We start from the raw sequence: 16508 nt of genomic DNA, 5'->3' as shown, positions 1-16508 counted from the left end.
GGGAATCCTCCTGTTGCTCGGAGAGCACCACAGCCCTAAAAAAAAGCTAACTGATGACTTTCTCCTCAAGCCAAATCTTCCTCTCCGCCAAGCGAATACATTCACAGTTTTTGTTGTGAACCGTGGGGATCTTTTCTGCACCCTGCCCCCCACCACAGCCGAGTTTCCTGCAATTCGTGGAGAGCTCAGGCTGGAAGCGGGGCTAGGAAGCCAAGCAGTGATTACGGGAGGGCCAATTTCCTCTCTCCTTCCCTGCTGCTGGCAGGGCGCTTGCCTGTTCCTGTGCCATGCTGGCGCTGAGCCCCCCAGCCCGCGTGCGGCGCCATGTGGCGGCCCCTGGTGCCACGCGGCTCGTGTGGGGACAAAACCCGCTTTCCCCCGGTGCAGGCGGCCGCTCAACATGACTCCGGCGAAAGGCGAGGGCTGCCCTCAAGGCACCGCGCCGTGAGCCGTGCCCGAAGGTGCGGTGCTTCAAATGGCCGCCGAGGCGCGGACGCTACAAAATGGCGGTAGCCGCCACGCTGGGCTGGGCCAGGCCGGCTGCCGCTGGTGCCGGGCGGTGCTGGCAGCGGAGGTAAGCGCAGCGGGCAGCCCAGCGAGGTGGCCGCAGGCCAAGCAATTTTATTGTCCACAGACTAAAGCAACCCCTTGGTAGCTGCTGCCCGGCAGGTTTAAGGAGGGTGGTTTTCCCTTTGGCGTTAGTGGGAGCTACACCATGCACATACCCCTGATTAATCAGAAATCGCTGGCGGCAAGTCCTCGTGTCAGAGGGTTTTGACACTCGGCGTCCAGCCTTCAGAAGGGCTCCATTTCCACACGGAAAGGGAAGTGTGTGGAAGCTGCTTGAACAGGTGGAAAGAAGGCAACACCCCTGAGAAAATTCCCTATATGTTTGTGTCAAAACAGTTCTGTTATTTCAATAGAGCAATATACACTCAGGTTTAAATGACCTCTTGGTTTATTTTTTTGCAGAAGAGAACAGGATGAAGAGAGCATTAGAGACAAAGCACACCAAGAAAACCTCGGCTCAAGTTTAGGTTTAAATGTGGCAAGATGTTAGTGGAGCTGTGTGGTGAGGAACTGCGCCAGGACTCCCAGGTGCCAGATTGCACCTGTACCGCTGCAGACCTTTTAGGTAAATTTAACCAAATGTCATCACCTTGTAGTGGCTCTCCGTGCTCCTGTGCAGTGGACGTACATCATGCCCGTGAAATTCGCTACCTCCATGGCTCTGGTAACCACACAACAAGCTGTTCATGTCTGCATGAGGCATTTTACCTCAGTGATTCTCCTGTGAAAGGTTGATTTCCTCTTTCCATGAGGAAAATAGAGATGGCCCGCTTAATCGAAGCTCAAAGATTGGGGTAAGCAGTGGGGAGTGAGTTTTTCCTGGCAATAGCCAGGCCCAAGGAGGACAGTCTGAACTGTCATTTGTTATTACTGGATTCTGGGCTAAATACCAATTCTAGGAATTACAGCCTAGTCTGCAGAGGGCTTGGGCTGACTTTGATGCCAAGTTGGGAAAGGCATCTCCTTCATCAAATCCAAATACACATAAGTGTAGCCGTTGGTTACTGTACCCTTTGTTATAAATATAGCAACCAATTTTCTTTAAGGCAGGGGGTGACTTCATTATTGTGTGTTGGTTTTTTTGAAAAGAATGTGTAAACAGTTTCAGAAAATCCATAGTTCCATTGGAGGGATATGACCCACAAACAGCTCCATAATTTTTATTTGATTACAGTGCCAATTATCTTACAATGAGATGGCACTGAAAACAAGAATACAATGCCAAAATCGCTTTCAGCTCATGTTGCTTTTGGTTTTGCTTTGTTTGGGGAAAAATTTGTAGCTGGTGAAAATGCTAGATAAATCAAGAAAGTTTATGATTCTGCACAAGCCACGTACCTCATGTCTGACTCAGAAGGCCTATTTAGATTGAAGGACTAACACAGTCATTGCACCACATAAATTCAAGGCTTACTGGCGGTAATTGCTTTTACCTGTGCCAAACATCACCAGCTGTGGAGGTGGATACACATCCATTAAAAAAGAGGCTAGCATCCATTTTACATGCTGGGCAACTGTCGTAATGAACAGGTAGTCACTAGCAACATGATCGTGCTTTGCATGTTGCCCCACATACGTGAATGTGTATGTATATACATGTGTATAAATGCATGTATTTAGGGACATCCAAGTTCTTATTTCCCTCCTGGCCTTACTGGCAGCATCATAGCACAATCTTTGGGAGCCTTCTCCTACCCCACCCCATATTGAGGTGATGTGAGAGGAAAAGAGGAATAAAGGTATTCTTTTGGGTACAATACTAGTGTGGTGTTGAGAAGCTCTGCCTGCCAAGCTAGATACTCCTGTGCAACTATAAACCTGTCACCAAGGTCCAAATCCACAGGTGGAATTCAATGCCTAAATACCTTTGAGGTTCCCCTAAAATAGCAATGAAAGCACTTCTGTACCTGACAGGGGTACAGTGAGGATACACGTGTTAATAGGGATGAGATATTGTCAGATTCGGAAGGGATAAAGGTCCCAGAATGACTTCCCCAGTCTCACCTCTCTCTTACCCTGCTTATAACACTGTGTCATTCCTGGTCGATACCAACTTTGATTAAGTCGCATGCTGATAAGCACCAGCTTTTCCTCAGCTGACTGCCAAACCATGAAATGATAGCTTCAGTGGCAACATCGTGATATTCAAACACAGTAGGTGAAATACTGCTTTCCCATGGTACTTCTCCTTCCATGCCTCACATTCTCTCTTGTTTAATAGTTGTCACTGTGCATCACACAGTGGTTTTGTGTGTACTCTGGAAAAGGCCAGACATGCTCTTGTGAACTGGGTGAATTCTCCGTCTCAGCAGGACTTGTTTCTTTTCACATAAAGATGTGTAAATATAAGGGACCATGTGCATTTGAACTGCAGCTAAGGCTGTGCTGATGTGTGCTGTGTGATATTGATAATACATTTTGTGATACCAGTGCACCTTTGCTTTCTCATCTAGAAACTGGAAGCAATACTAGGAACTACTTATTAGGGTGTCTGTGAAGATCAAATGTTTTGAAGAGGCTATGTAATTGCTAAGAATAATTAATATTTGCTTGGTAGTAAACAGATTTTTTGTTGTCTTCCTGCCTGAATCTTTATTGACATAAGAGACAAAAAAATTGTAACATGATTCTGTAAGAACCTGAGACCAGAACTAATACACCACGACCCTTTCAGGTGAAATAGAAGATACATATGGAAAAGGCTGTATGTTATACATCCTTGGGAGTGTTTGAGAGCATCAGTGCATACTCCTGTCTTTCCTTTTCTTGGAGCAATGTAGGTTACAAGTGTTAAAGTTCATGGTCCATAGATATATAGGAGAAGAGAAAGGAAATTAGGGTATTTAGGCAGCAATTCTTTGATCTAGTGATTTTGGGAAGAGAGAGGAAAAAGCTCAATTAAAATACCTCTGAGCAGATAGATTTTTATGGCTTGCTCTTCAGGGGTCAATACAGAAAAAAAAGTCCTTCTTCTGTAGAGTTTTCTGTAGCCTGGTATCTGATCTGAAACCCTTTAAAGCTACTAGGCAGATTTGCAACTTTAACAGAGTTTAGACTGAGCCCTCAATTCTCAGATCTGAATACGGAAATTTTCTTGATTCATGCCAACCTTTTTTATTTTGTCATAAAATGAAATAGATTTAAAAAAACACCAATGAAAAGTGTTAAAGGACAGCCAATCTGATTGTGATATTTCTGTCGGCAGCCATTCTTTTGGTCCTGAAAGGAGCAGACTGCTGCCATGGTTCTGCTCTTCCACGTGGTTCTGATTTTAATAAGAACAGGAGGAGGCAAATGGAGAGAGCAACATTTTCTGCAGGGGACCATTCCATGCCTCAGCATTAATAATGTAGCAAATTAACAATCTCCTTTAAGTACTGCTCCTTTGTATGATGACAGCCCAGTGTGTCATATTTCCTACAAAACCATAGTTTATGACTAATACTCTCATCAGATGCTACACATACATTCATGTCACAGGTTTCCAAATGTCAGTAACAATTAAGATATTTTCCAAGCTTTACACAGCCTTTTTTTTTTTCTTTTTGTCTCTTGTTTTTAAAAAATTTCATTATCGCTCTACCTCAAGCACTTCTTTTCTCATCTTGTGGGTCACTAACCCCCCCACCAGTCAAGCTGTGTGAAATCTTTCTGGCAAGACCTAAAACCATGTGATATCCTCCTGGATTCGTGTTTCTTGTGGAATCTCAAGCTGAGAGAGGCCTCGGGATAGAGCGCTAACTGACAGGGGAACTGCAAGGCAGTTGGGATTGTGTAGGCGTTCAGAACTGAGCGACCAGGTCTGCTCAATATGTTTTTAATGAAACTAATAAATACAGCCATTGAATGAATAGAGCTGATTGACATGGGGAGTTCCCAGTTCCTCCCTCCATCTGCAGCCTTTTCAGTAGCAGAACAGAATAAAGAAATTTAAAAGGAAGCTGGCATGTACATTTTCAATGAAATATTATGCAAAATTTCAAGCAGAATGCTGGGTAGAAGAAAAATTGTTCTTTTTCTACACAAAGCCTAACCTGGTTTTCCATATTTTTTCCACAGAATAGAATCAAACCCTCTCTCACAGTTTCCAGTAAGCCAATAGGAACATCAGTAATGGAATAGTTGAAAAAAATTCAAAGTATAAATTGTTTTTCATTATCATTGTCATAACAGGGGAAAAATGCTGGGAAAAATCAGCTGTCTCACTGCTTAAAAAAAAAAAAGAAAAAAATAGAAGTGAGCTCTGAAATGTCTTGATGATAAAGAGGGAGCATTTCCAAGGGAAATCTAATTATGGAAAGGGGTTTGCAGCCACACAGCTGTGACCTCGTGATACCACGTAGTATCGGGCAGCACATTGTCTCATGCTGGGCAGAAGGTGGGCAGTCAAGTCTTCTGGTAAAACAGTGCCTGCATTTCCACATCTTTTTCCGCCTTAAGTGCTAGCCAGTACAATGTTGACTGTGTATCCAGTACTAAAAGATGGAAACAAGAACGACAGATGACCTTGAGGATAACTGCTCTGAATCACAGCGGTATATTCTGAAGTAGGGAGCCAGGCAGAGGAATTGTTTAAAAATAGGTGCATAGCCAAAAATAAATGCTATAAATGTCTGTATACCACAAGCTTAAAAATAATAACAGGTGAAAGCAGAGTGTATGGCAGTGGAAGAAGAACTTGATGTAATGGGTGTTTCTGAAGAATGAGGGAATGACAAAAATCAATAGGATATTGCAATATTTGCTATAAGCTCTAAAGCAAGGAGAGGTTAGGTCACAGAGGGGAGGAAGGGAACTCTACAGCTGTAAAACCCCACTGGACCTACATAGATAAGATTTTAGTAGGTGAAGAAAATCAGATAGTAAAATACTTATCTGTTACTAGTTAGGGAGTAAATAAAAGTGACGGCAGCACAACTCTGAGCAACCTCCTCTGAGGAAGAAGCATTCCAAAGGGTAGCTTGCCAATACTAAAATTTGTAAAGGAGGCATTTTCTTATAAAAATACAAAATCAAACAAAGAAGCTAGTCAGTGAGCCACAGAACTGCAAATGAGGCTATTCATAGCTTTAGGCTGAGCAAAAAGGTTTTTTCTAAGGAACACATGATGATCACAGACCACATAAAGTAGATTTTAAACACTAGATTATCTAATGCCTGCATTTATACCTTCCCAACTTACACTCCAACATTACACCAAAAAGTTGTCAAAGGTATTCTTCCTCTTCCTATTCCTCTTTATAAGTCTCTCGCTCAAAACTGTTGTTATTGGAACATATCCAGCTGTTTTCTTGCTGCTGTGGATATGTGCAAAAGATTCCCACACCACTGTACAGGCGATAGCCCAGAATCCTTCAAAGCCTCCCTGAGCTGCTTGACCTTGTACCCTGCACAGAGTTATGCTGAAATCAAGGAATATAATTAAAGTCATGGGGGCTACTCCACAGAGGTTTAGGTCAAACATATGCACAAGTCATTGTAGGGGCAGAGCTTCCAAATCCCATGCAAAAGTAAAAAAGAAAAAAGAAAAAAGTGTATTTATAATTGCAACAGAAAGATTATTTGTATTACGAAAATAATTGAGCCAAAGCCCGACTCGCACTGGCAAGAGAGGTGTGATTGAGTGATACCATTTTAGAAGTATTTTTAGATATTCAAGAAGGATCTTTGAGAACAGGAACTTTCCTACCCTTCAACAAAAGCCTCTTATCCTTCTCTGTATTCCATAACTAGATAAGTCTTGCCAGCTCTATACTGGAACGCACAAATAACCAAATTAAACTGAAGTAGTTCAGAACACACATTTTCTGTAGCTCTCACTTCCCATCCTTGGTCCTAAGTAAATAGGTGCATTGTGTGTGACGGACCAAGCGGGCAGCAAAGCTGAGCTCTGACAGGCCAGATAGAAAAGCAGGTTCCAGGGTCAAATTCATTGGTACCAATGGAAGTTTTGCCTTAATAGTGAAAGTGGGTCAAAGTCCCCTCTTGGTTAATCTGTTGTGAATGTTTGTGCTATTTATAGAATATTCTAGGTGGATGATTTTTTAAAAAGTGCGGAATAAGGTAGTCAGGAAACAGAAACAGTAGCAACACCCCTGCCCCCCAAACTCTTATTTCTTTTCTTTGTTCTAGGGAACCATCTCTTTAATCAGGCAGTTTTAATCAGATAAGAAGTGTTTTTTGCAGATACAGGCAATTAGTACATTGGATGTCTCAAGACTGGCTATCGAGTGATATTGTTCAGGTTTCACGCCTGCTATGGGTTATCAAGCTAGAAACCTTATGATAGAATGAATCTTCATGAGTAACCCTTGTTTATAGGTGTGTGAGATTATTTTAAAGAAAGTGATTAGGCTCCTTTGAGGTATTTCAAGTGAAATACATCCAAACCTGAGATTCTCCAGTTCATGAATCACATTTCCAGAATTGTGGTCCCTGGAATTCAGATCTAAAATCACCAGTTCTTCCACCAACCCTAGGGCTTGGTCATGTTTCTGTGAAAATCAAAATGAAATTTTGCGTTGGCTTTACAGACAACACATGCAGGTTCTAAATGTCTAATTGAAACATGAAACTTCTTTATTAAGTATTTTAAAACTATTGGCAGTATTTTTTCTGTATTTGCCACATGTGGGAACATTTTGTAGCATGGTCATAAACACACATACACACGCACACAAAATTAAGCTGGTGTTCAAAAAATGCTCAGAAGACTTAGGAAGGATAAAGTTTTCCATGGCAGTTTTCTTTCTTCTTCGTTTTGTTTTGTTTTACTTGCTATTTATGAGGCTCCTTGATGCTAATTTATAGCTTTCAAAAACATAACTAGTTTATTTACAGAAGACAAACATTAATAAAAAGCCAGGTTCAGTCTTATGTATACTTAGCCCTCAGGCTTCCAGTGAAATTGAAATGATTCAGAAATACAAATTCCTCTTAAAAAGTTGGGAATGTGGTGCTATTTTTAAAACCTATTCCCCCATATTATTATTGAAATAAATTGCCTCCTACAGTCCCTCACCCACCTACCGTATTTAGGAAAGAGAAAAACTTTGCAAAGATGCATTGCATGTGACAGGGGAAAAAAAAAAAGAAAGAAAGAAAGAGAGAGAGAAAGACTTCCCCCAACCCCCAGAACTGCAGGAGAGAAGAGAGCTCACAGTTCAGGAAAGACTTCCTATTTTCAAAGAGATCTTTAATCGTGTGCTTAAAGGTAAGCACACACTTATGTGCTTTGCAAAATTAGGATATAGGAGGAAATTATATGCTGAATAGAACATCCTGATTTTATTTCATAAAATGTCTTCTTTTATTTAAGATCTTGTCTGTTCTCTCTGACAGGAGAATTGATAATCACAGGACAAAAACAGCCTAGGCTTTGGAGGAGCTGATTGCCAGCAGGTCAGTTGAACCATATCCTGAACAGGGGACTAGTTGTTGGAGTTCTGCAGTTGTTAAGCGATCTGTTGGGGAAGACCATGAGAGCTAGCATTTATATTTCTGATTTTACAAGCACAGTGGCATAAATTAGGAAGAAATCCTCGTTCTTTACATTCATCCTCACTTGCAAGTATCTGGGTGCTAAGAAAAAATGATTAATGAACAAGTTCTTTATATTCTGGCATCTTTGTATTGCCTTGAGTAAAAGGGCCTTCATGTTGGAATCAAGAACAAAGTGCATTAAATTATCAAGAGGTATAAATAGCTTTCCTATAAATGAGAATCTGACCCCAAATATTAGGAACTCCAGAGTTCAAGAATAGCGTGTTTAAAAAATAAAGGGTAAGAGGACCTTAATTTCAGGCATGTAATTGCTTCACAGACATTCATCATTCAAAAACAAAAGGCAAAAAGCTTATTAGGGATAGTGTGATACATTAAGACATTTACCCCCAGGAAAATCAGGAGTAGTTCTCCTGAAATCAACAGATTGATGTAAAGTGAGCCTTAGGGCAAGACAGGACTCAAAGATAACATTTGCTCAAGTTACCTCCCTTGCTATTGGAAGCATTGTCAGCTGCAGCACAGGAGGATAAAGGCTGAAAGAAAGAATGCTTGAGAACTAATTAACAAGTTACCAGCTGAGTGGCTTTCATTATTGTGAAATGTAAATGCTTTTGTTGATTAAATCTGGACCATTAGCTCTGCTCTGTGATAGAGGAAGTTTCATCAGAAGTGAAAAAAGATGAATCAAGGAGCTTTGTGTTGTAGTGATGGCCACTAAAATAGCTGATCCATTGGGGAATGTCCCAAGAATGTCCAGAGAGCTAAAAACATGAGCTGTTATATTTGAACCTATACTCTGCAATTGGAGCTGTGAGAGATTCTCACCCTTTTAGGATTATGCAGAAAGGAAAAGGATTATACAGTTTAACGACAAGACATATTCCTGTTCAACGGGGTCTTGGTAGTGTTTCATATAAATATAAATTCTAGTGCAGGACAGGCAAAAATCTCTTCTCAGATACTGATGTCGATTTTTTGGTCCACTGTTACATGTAGAGTTCCTGTTCATGAAACCAAATTTCTGCACATGTAAAAAGAAATGCATTTTAGATTTAGATGCTTTCCCAGTTGGCTTGCACAAGAATAATCACCTAACTTAAACACCTCTTGAAAGGTGTATTTTTGTATATACAAGGCCAAATTCTATCCTGATTATAGGACGGGATGAAGCAAAAACACTGAAAGTTACAGAAAAACAACTATTGTAATAGAGCTCTCCTTTCAAAATTTCTGGTCCTATGGTATGGATCTCTAGATGTGAAATAGATGGTCAACCTCCAACCAATGTCTTGACCAATGCCGGGGACCAAGACCATAGCATTTGTTTTTTGCAAAACACTTTATTTCTGTCTTTCTTCCAAGTACAGTAGGAGACCCCCCCCCCAGGCATTTCACTACCAGAAACCGTAGTGATCTTCTGTCTACCTGGGGACAGTTTTATATAAAATGCAATTACATATATGTTGACTGACCAAGTGATCAACAGGATCATCTGAAATATTATTCTGTAGCCATGCATCCCAGTTAGCCTGTCAAAAATAATTGTGTGTACTATAAATTTCACATAAATCCTGAGCAGTACTTTTCATTAAGTTTGGGGTCAGGGCTTTGGGTAAGTTGATCAAACTTGCAGTCATGGGGATATTTTCAGCTCCACTGTGCTGATTATTGCTCAAGCTCTTGGACTACAGAGAAAATCTATGTGGTATTTGAAAAGACAAGCCCCTGGAAGAATTGGACAGCTTCATTATATATTGGCTAGAGCTGAAAATAATTTCTCCTTCTTGGTTAACAAGAAACCTCCATCTACTGTTCTTCTCATTCAGTCCAGGCATGCAGTCAGGCTTCATTTTACCCATTCAAGAAATATGACCTTCACTTCTTGCATAAAAACATAGTATATGTTTATGATTTACTGATTTGTTTGTGTTACAGTAGCACCAAGAAGAACTAATTAGGGGCAGAGTGCCAATTATGCCAAGTGTTGCATGAACATATAAAGGAAAATCTCTGTAATAAAGGTGTTGCCTTCTTGTTGAAGACAAAGCATCAGAAGTGAGGATAGAAGGAGCTGGGGAGATAGGGGAACACATGGTTATATAGACAAGCAGTGGAAATGCAAAATTGGTGAAAATTCAGACTTCTCACTTTTTTCTGAACCTAAGGCCCTGGTAAGGTGATAGCAATCAGGTAAGTAGAAATCGTGTTCCTTTGAAATACCTTAATACCTTGGCTTTTGGCTTTATCAACTAACTTGCAGTTGTTTTCATTGGGGGGGGGGAGTGAAAAAAATGCAGACTGAGCATACCAGATGCTTTCCATGTGTGTTTAATACAACACTACTAGAGCATTATCCCAAATGACTTATACCCTCTCAAACAATGATAGCTCTAGGAAAAAGCAAATATTGACACTCCAATAATGTTTGCCCAGCAATCAGTGAGCAGTATACAGCACTCAGGGCATCTTTGTTACAGGAATCAATTAGGAAAATGGAGAATTGAGGTCCTCCAATTAGAAATATATAATAAATGCTGACTTTACTGAAAAAGTCCACTCTGCATATCTTTCTGAAGCCATACATTTATCTGCTTCTCAGTCAGTACCACTTAAACCTGTCACTCCAGCTGACCCCCCAGTATCTGTACCTTCCATTTTGATGTTATTTCCCTCATCTGAAAATAGCATTGTCACACTGTATGCATGCAGCATCCACCTAGTCTGCTGTCCTGCCTCCAGAAATGATCGGCACCAGCTTTGCCAGAGGAAGTAACCCTGAAGCTGAGAAGATATTGAAAATCCACCCCAAGGGAATGTTTCCTCCTATTCCCATTAACTGCATTGTGTCCTTGAAATAGACTTCATATACTTTGATTAGATGACAGCTATTTTCCTCCTGCAAACTCTTATTTCCTTCTCTTGGCTTGACTAATGCTAAGATTAGCCTTTCCGTGGACCAAAACACTGACATTTGAAAATAAAGGGCTAGGGTCTTGGCTTAATTCTCCTCAGCCATTTCACACCACCAGCAAGGCAAAGAAGTCGCTTGCTCCCCTTCACATAGTGAAGACTGGAACTCCCAGCTCTTCTGTGTTGCCAGAGCACTCAAAGTAATTAGAGGAGATCAGTTACTCTAACCCCAAATGTTTGGTGAATAAAAGCCAGTTCCAGTTTTCATTTATGTGATGCGTGGGATAGAACTTCTTACAGATGGGATTCACAGTCTGCTCTCAGCAACTCCATCAGGAAGAGATTTTTAGTCCGTTTTCTTGTACACTGTTTTCTGATTCTCTTAGTATTCACAAATGTCTCAACATCTAGCATTTTTTCCATTATAGCCTCTATAATTTGTCACTGCTTCTCCCAGGACAAATATTTGCTGTGGAAAGATGAATCTGGTTGGCTTGTTTTTAAGACCATAGCTTTTTCTTTTCTTTCTTTTCTGATAACATCATTGTTGGTTTTGGCAGCTGAGTCACAAGAACATGTTACACAAAGGGTATTTACAGTATAATGAGGTTCAATGGAGTTGAAAGATAAAGTTCATTAGCCTCACATTTAAGACTATTAGAGCAGAGAGGCTGTAGTGAAGCATTGTGTTTGTCATTTGCACAGTGCTTCTAAAAAGCAAATAGCATAGATTCTCTGCACACTTACTGGCTTCCTTTCTAACCTCCCAGCTGATTTTCATTTGCAACAGAGTTCAGTTTTGCAGAATGGAGATTGATGGAATCATTCAGCACAGTGTCAGCAAGTGTATGTAACCTCTGCTCTGACCATCACCAAAGTTACCAGGAGAATGAATCAGAAAAGATTTGCGCAAAAGACAGTGTTGGTACTGTAGTGACCATGCAGTTGCTAAGGATGTGATTAGCACTCCGATTTCAGGAAGGGGAGAGTTAATTGCTATGTCCTCATTCCATTTCTCTGGGGGAATACCTGTTTGCTGATTATACAAGACCAAAAAAACCCGCCTCTTGATTTTTACATCTGAAGCCAGCACCTGTTTGATCCTGAACATCTCTATTATGAAACTAGAATATGTAACTTTTATTCACTGAGTGCAACACATGCAATTGTAACAGTCTCCTATTTTAATTTTTTTTTGCTACATTTCCCTCTCTCATACACAGTGTACACTTACTTGGTCACTTACCTCTGGAAGTTTGAGAGCTATTTTTTTTCTGTAAGTCCAAAATCCAGCTATTAGGCTGAAGAAGGCTCAGGGAAATGAACTGAAATGTCTAGTGAGAAGAAAAATGGCACTGTAAAGATGAGATTAAAAAAAAAAAAAAAAAGCCCAGGGTAATAGAGATTGATCACTCAATCTGTCCATGGCCTCAAATAAAACTGATTGAATTTAACATGTTAGGTTACAGTTAAGGAGCTGAGTTGTTTCAGTGGGTATAATATAGTTTCAGATTATCATGGGGAGCCATTTATTTATTTTTGCATTTGTGAGTCACTTAGTCCCTTTATGTGAGTGAAAATACATTTATTTTCCCACTCCCTGCTGTTGTGTGTTCTATTAATATCACACTAGTTGAAATAGATGGGCACACTAGAAACTATTTGGTGTTGAATTTGTTTTTCAGATTTCTCTTTTTCTTCTTTTTCTTCTTGAGGCAGCTATTTTTATAAACCAATTCAAAAGCCCACAGGCACTTCTAATACAAGCTTAGTTCTCCTCCATTTTTAAAAAGACTGGACTTAACCCTACAGTAAGAAGCCACAGGGATACAAGAGCCTATGTAAGGTCTGTGATGTCTTTTATGCCATTCAGGCAATGTGGAGATGACACTGTATTTCCCCAGCTTTCCCAGATAAAGCATTGGGCACTCAGAAATAGCCCCCATTCAGGCTCTTTCTTTTTGATTAAAAAACAAAGAGAAAAACTAGAAACCATCAAACAAGAAGCTAAAGTGAATAGAAAGGGAATGCTGCTGTGAGATATACTGATCCTTGCAGCTTACCAACAACCACAATTACCAGCTCCTTCCCTCACCACAGACACTCCTGCTAGCTACTACCACAGGTTTTGCTGCCCCTTTCCTCATAGCAGCAGCTGCAGCTAATAGTACACAGGTAAATTTGGCCCTTTTTATTCTCCCCATAACCTTGTGGAGTTGTTTCTCTTTGCCCTGTGGTTCCTATGGCTCCATTTGGATTTTAGTAAAGCATAGGGTCTCCAAGCAGGGATCTGGTGAATTCCATGCTTTGCACTGTATATACAGACCATGACACTGGGTAGTTTATTATCAAAAGAGATGAGACACAAGAGGTTTACAAAGCAAAGCAGTGGGGAGAAAAGGGATGTGAAGTGTTCTCAGCTGGGCTAGCAGGGGGAGTGGCAGAAGAGGGCTTAAGTTCAGGAGCCTGAGCCCAGAGACCTGAGTTACAAATCTGGCTGTGCTGTTCTTGTTTGTGTTGAAATCAAGGAGGATTAGAGTGCCTGTACTTGATGGAGGTAAGTGGATTGTACTGGGGACTCCAGGCAGCTGTCTGTGGGCTCCTGAACTCCTACTGGGTGAATTGTATGATTGCTGCTGTCTGTAGCAGAGGCAGGAGAGCACCCAAAGTGAAGTTCTTTTCACACCCTCAGCCAGCATGACCCAATGGCTCTGCCTGTGGCTCAAGTGTCCTGGCTCAGCTCTTGCTTTCCTCCATCTGTCTCCCCATTATGCATCATTTTATCCTCATGCTGGGTACTGTCTAGGTGGTAAGGTATCTGTACTGCAAAAGAGGCACTGTCTTTGTGTTAAATGTCGCTATTGTGCCTTGTCCAACACGGCCCTGACCTCTTGGTAGTGCTCTTAAGAGTTACAGCAATATAAATTAATACATAAATCCTCCCACCATAGCAATAAAGGAAGGGTGGGATGGTCATGACCCCAAGATACATATTCCCATCCTCCCTGGGAGTCTTCAACCCCAGGTTGTCACTCCATGATGGAACACATATTACCATCTTTAAAATGTAACCTTACAAGCTTTCTTCTTGTGGGAAAGTGCCTCTGCCTCTTTGTTCTTTCTTTCTTGATCATATATTTTGGTTGACATACAGCTCACCTTGTGTCCTCCTCTCTGTCGGTGGAAGGGGAATAATTTTGAAAGGGCGTTAATAATCTGTCATTTAGTACACACTTCAACTAGATCAATAAAAGTGTCAGCTGTTCTAAAGATACCATTGGACAGTAAGCAGATGTTATATAAAGGTATCCAGCAATAAAGGGCTACCTAGATGGATCTCCTGGCCTAAGCCAACAGATAAGCAGCCACAAACAGGCTTCCTGGAGAGGGGAACTAAAAAGACCAACAGCAGGTAGCAATAGAGATAGGAATAATAGATTGGAGGAGAGAGCAGGAAATTAAATATTTGTGTCATTCTTACTTTCCTTAAAGTCCAAGGGAGATTAGTCAATGTCTAGAAATGAGAGCAAGATCAAGACATGAGAACCTACCCCTCACTGCCTACAACTTCCATTGAATACGCTGGTATTATCTACTTTCTCAGGTGCTTTATTCAGACTAGGAAACAAGGCTGGTAAAACATTTCGTACATCTTCCCCAGGAATGTGGCTTCCACATCTGAGTGTTTTTGATCTAAGACAGGATTTTTTTTTTCTTTGCTGTTACTAGCAAAACCAGTGTTATCATCTTATGAGTCATCTTGTATAGTAGCCATTTTTGAATGTACTCTGCTTTTGCATGCTGTATGTCTTTTAATAAGTCTTTTAAAAAGTTCTCCGGCCCCTCAGACTCCAATTCATGACACATCTCTTTTTAAATACATGGGCCAGAAATTGGCACATTCATCATGTGAACCACAGGGGTTTAATGTTGAGTTCTTAAACCATTGGCTGAAATCCTAGAAATAAGCATGGGAATTCTCAAGAGGGATGAAGACTAAAGAGCTTCAACACCACATTGAGAGATGATGTATTTGGTTCTTTTGAGAAACCAGCATATAACAAGAGACAGGGCTCGTAATGCAGGACTCATTTTCTAGTCTGCATAAAGAGTGTTTCTTTACTAGTCTCAGGATTTTACACTGGTTTCTCTTTAGAGTGGTATCCATGCATTAGAACACTGGACCAGGGTCCAGGAATTTTCAGTACCTCTTATTATTGCCCATTTTCTTGGCTGTAGTTTCACCATCTGTAAGACAGAGGATGGGGAGTAAAGACAAAAATGTAAAGGGAAAAGAGGAAATAATGGTGACTGTGTTTATGAAGCAGATTGAGACCTCCTGAGGAAAATGGGACAGAAGAGCTAGGGTTTACTCTGAGGCACTATATTCATGCTGAACTAGACTGTGTGCAAATACACTTGGCAGGACCTCCCTGGGAAAAAGAATTCCTGAATTTGTTCCTATTTTTACACAGGGTTGTAAGTATAATTATTCTCGGACTGTGTACAGTCCTAACGTAAATGGCAGGGAGTGGGGAAATTGCTGCTGTGTGCCATGACTCTTTCATGGAACCAACCCTCTGTCCCATAAATCATTGCCCAGTTACATTGTTCTGCTGCAGAAATTTCTGCCCTGAAAATGTAAAATATAAATCCACGCTACCTGGCTTTTGGAGAGCAAACAGTGGCTGTGCCTGGAAAATTACTTTCCTGGCATCTCTGTACTAACAAAGCCTGTTCCTTCTGTGAGGGCAGATCCCAGGAGGCAAGAGCATTCAGCATTTTGTGACTTGGCATCACACTGGCAGGACTGGGCCTTGGGTTTTTCTATGACAAACAATTTCCTAAGCAACAAAACGTGTAGGAAGAAAAATAGCAACTAGGCTAATAACAAAATTAGGGGAAATCCCAGCCTGAGTCATTGTAGGAAAGGGAATTTTTAGTCCCCTTGAGTCTTGTGACACTTACTCAACAGAAAATTTGTTCAAGACTATCATCCTGTCACCTGCTGGAGATGTGAGGTATGTTTTTACATAGGTCTTCCTAATTGCAGAGCAAAACTCCCTCCTTGCCTCACCTTCTGCTTGCTTTTAACAAAGTGGTATTTTAACAATTGAAGAGTGAGACAGTCCTCTTTTTAGCAGCAGCTAAATTTATAGAGAAACTAGATTTAACTCCCAGATTGGCTTTAAGCTGGAAGAACTCCTGCTATTTCTACAGGCTTGCTCCTGCTTTTCAAGCCAGAAATGAGAACAGAATCTGACTCTTTAGTCACTTCCATGAGGACAACACCTGTTTGACTTATACTCCCTCGTTTCTGTTCCTTGGCCTCATCTGAGATCTCTTCTCCTACACGAAGGACATGGCTCTTTAGGGCTGATGCTTGCTTTATGCCTAAGCCTTTGTACTGGTGTTTTAAGCATACTCCTACAAAACAAAAAGTTGTTCAAGTGTGTTTCTAGAGAGTGACTAATTCTGAGCTAGCTCTTCCATAGGAAGCTATACTGAAATAAGAAGGTGTT

At 40.9% G+C, this 16508-nt stretch overlaps 1 protein-coding gene across 6 annotated transcripts in view; it reads left to right on the top strand.

The window, feature by feature from the left end:
• The window catches only part of KLF7 (KLF transcription factor 7), a 122749-nt gene that overhangs the window by 71385 nt on the left and 34856 nt on the right, over positions 1-16508 (top strand). For 3 of the 6 annotated variants that reach the window (XM_067298807.1, XM_067298808.1, XM_067298805.1), the window contains exons 8-9: positions 973-1135; positions 7912-7971. The gene's annotated coding sequence lies outside the window, so the exon portion shown is untranslated. Of the gene's footprint in view, positions 1-972; positions 3147-7911; positions 7972-16508 lie in introns of those variants that run through there. The other 3 variants (XM_067298809.1, XM_067298806.1, XM_067298810.1) reach the window with 2 other exon arrangements.

The sequence above is a fragment of the Apteryx mantelli genome, chromosome 6 (assembly GCF_036417845.1).
Source record: "Apteryx mantelli isolate bAptMan1 chromosome 6, bAptMan1.hap1, whole genome shotgun sequence".
NCBI lineage: Eukaryota > Metazoa > Chordata > Aves > Apterygiformes > Apterygidae > Apteryx > Apteryx mantelli.
The sequence above is the reverse complement of the archived record's forward strand: the minus strand, read 5'-3'. Positions and strand labels throughout refer to the sequence as shown.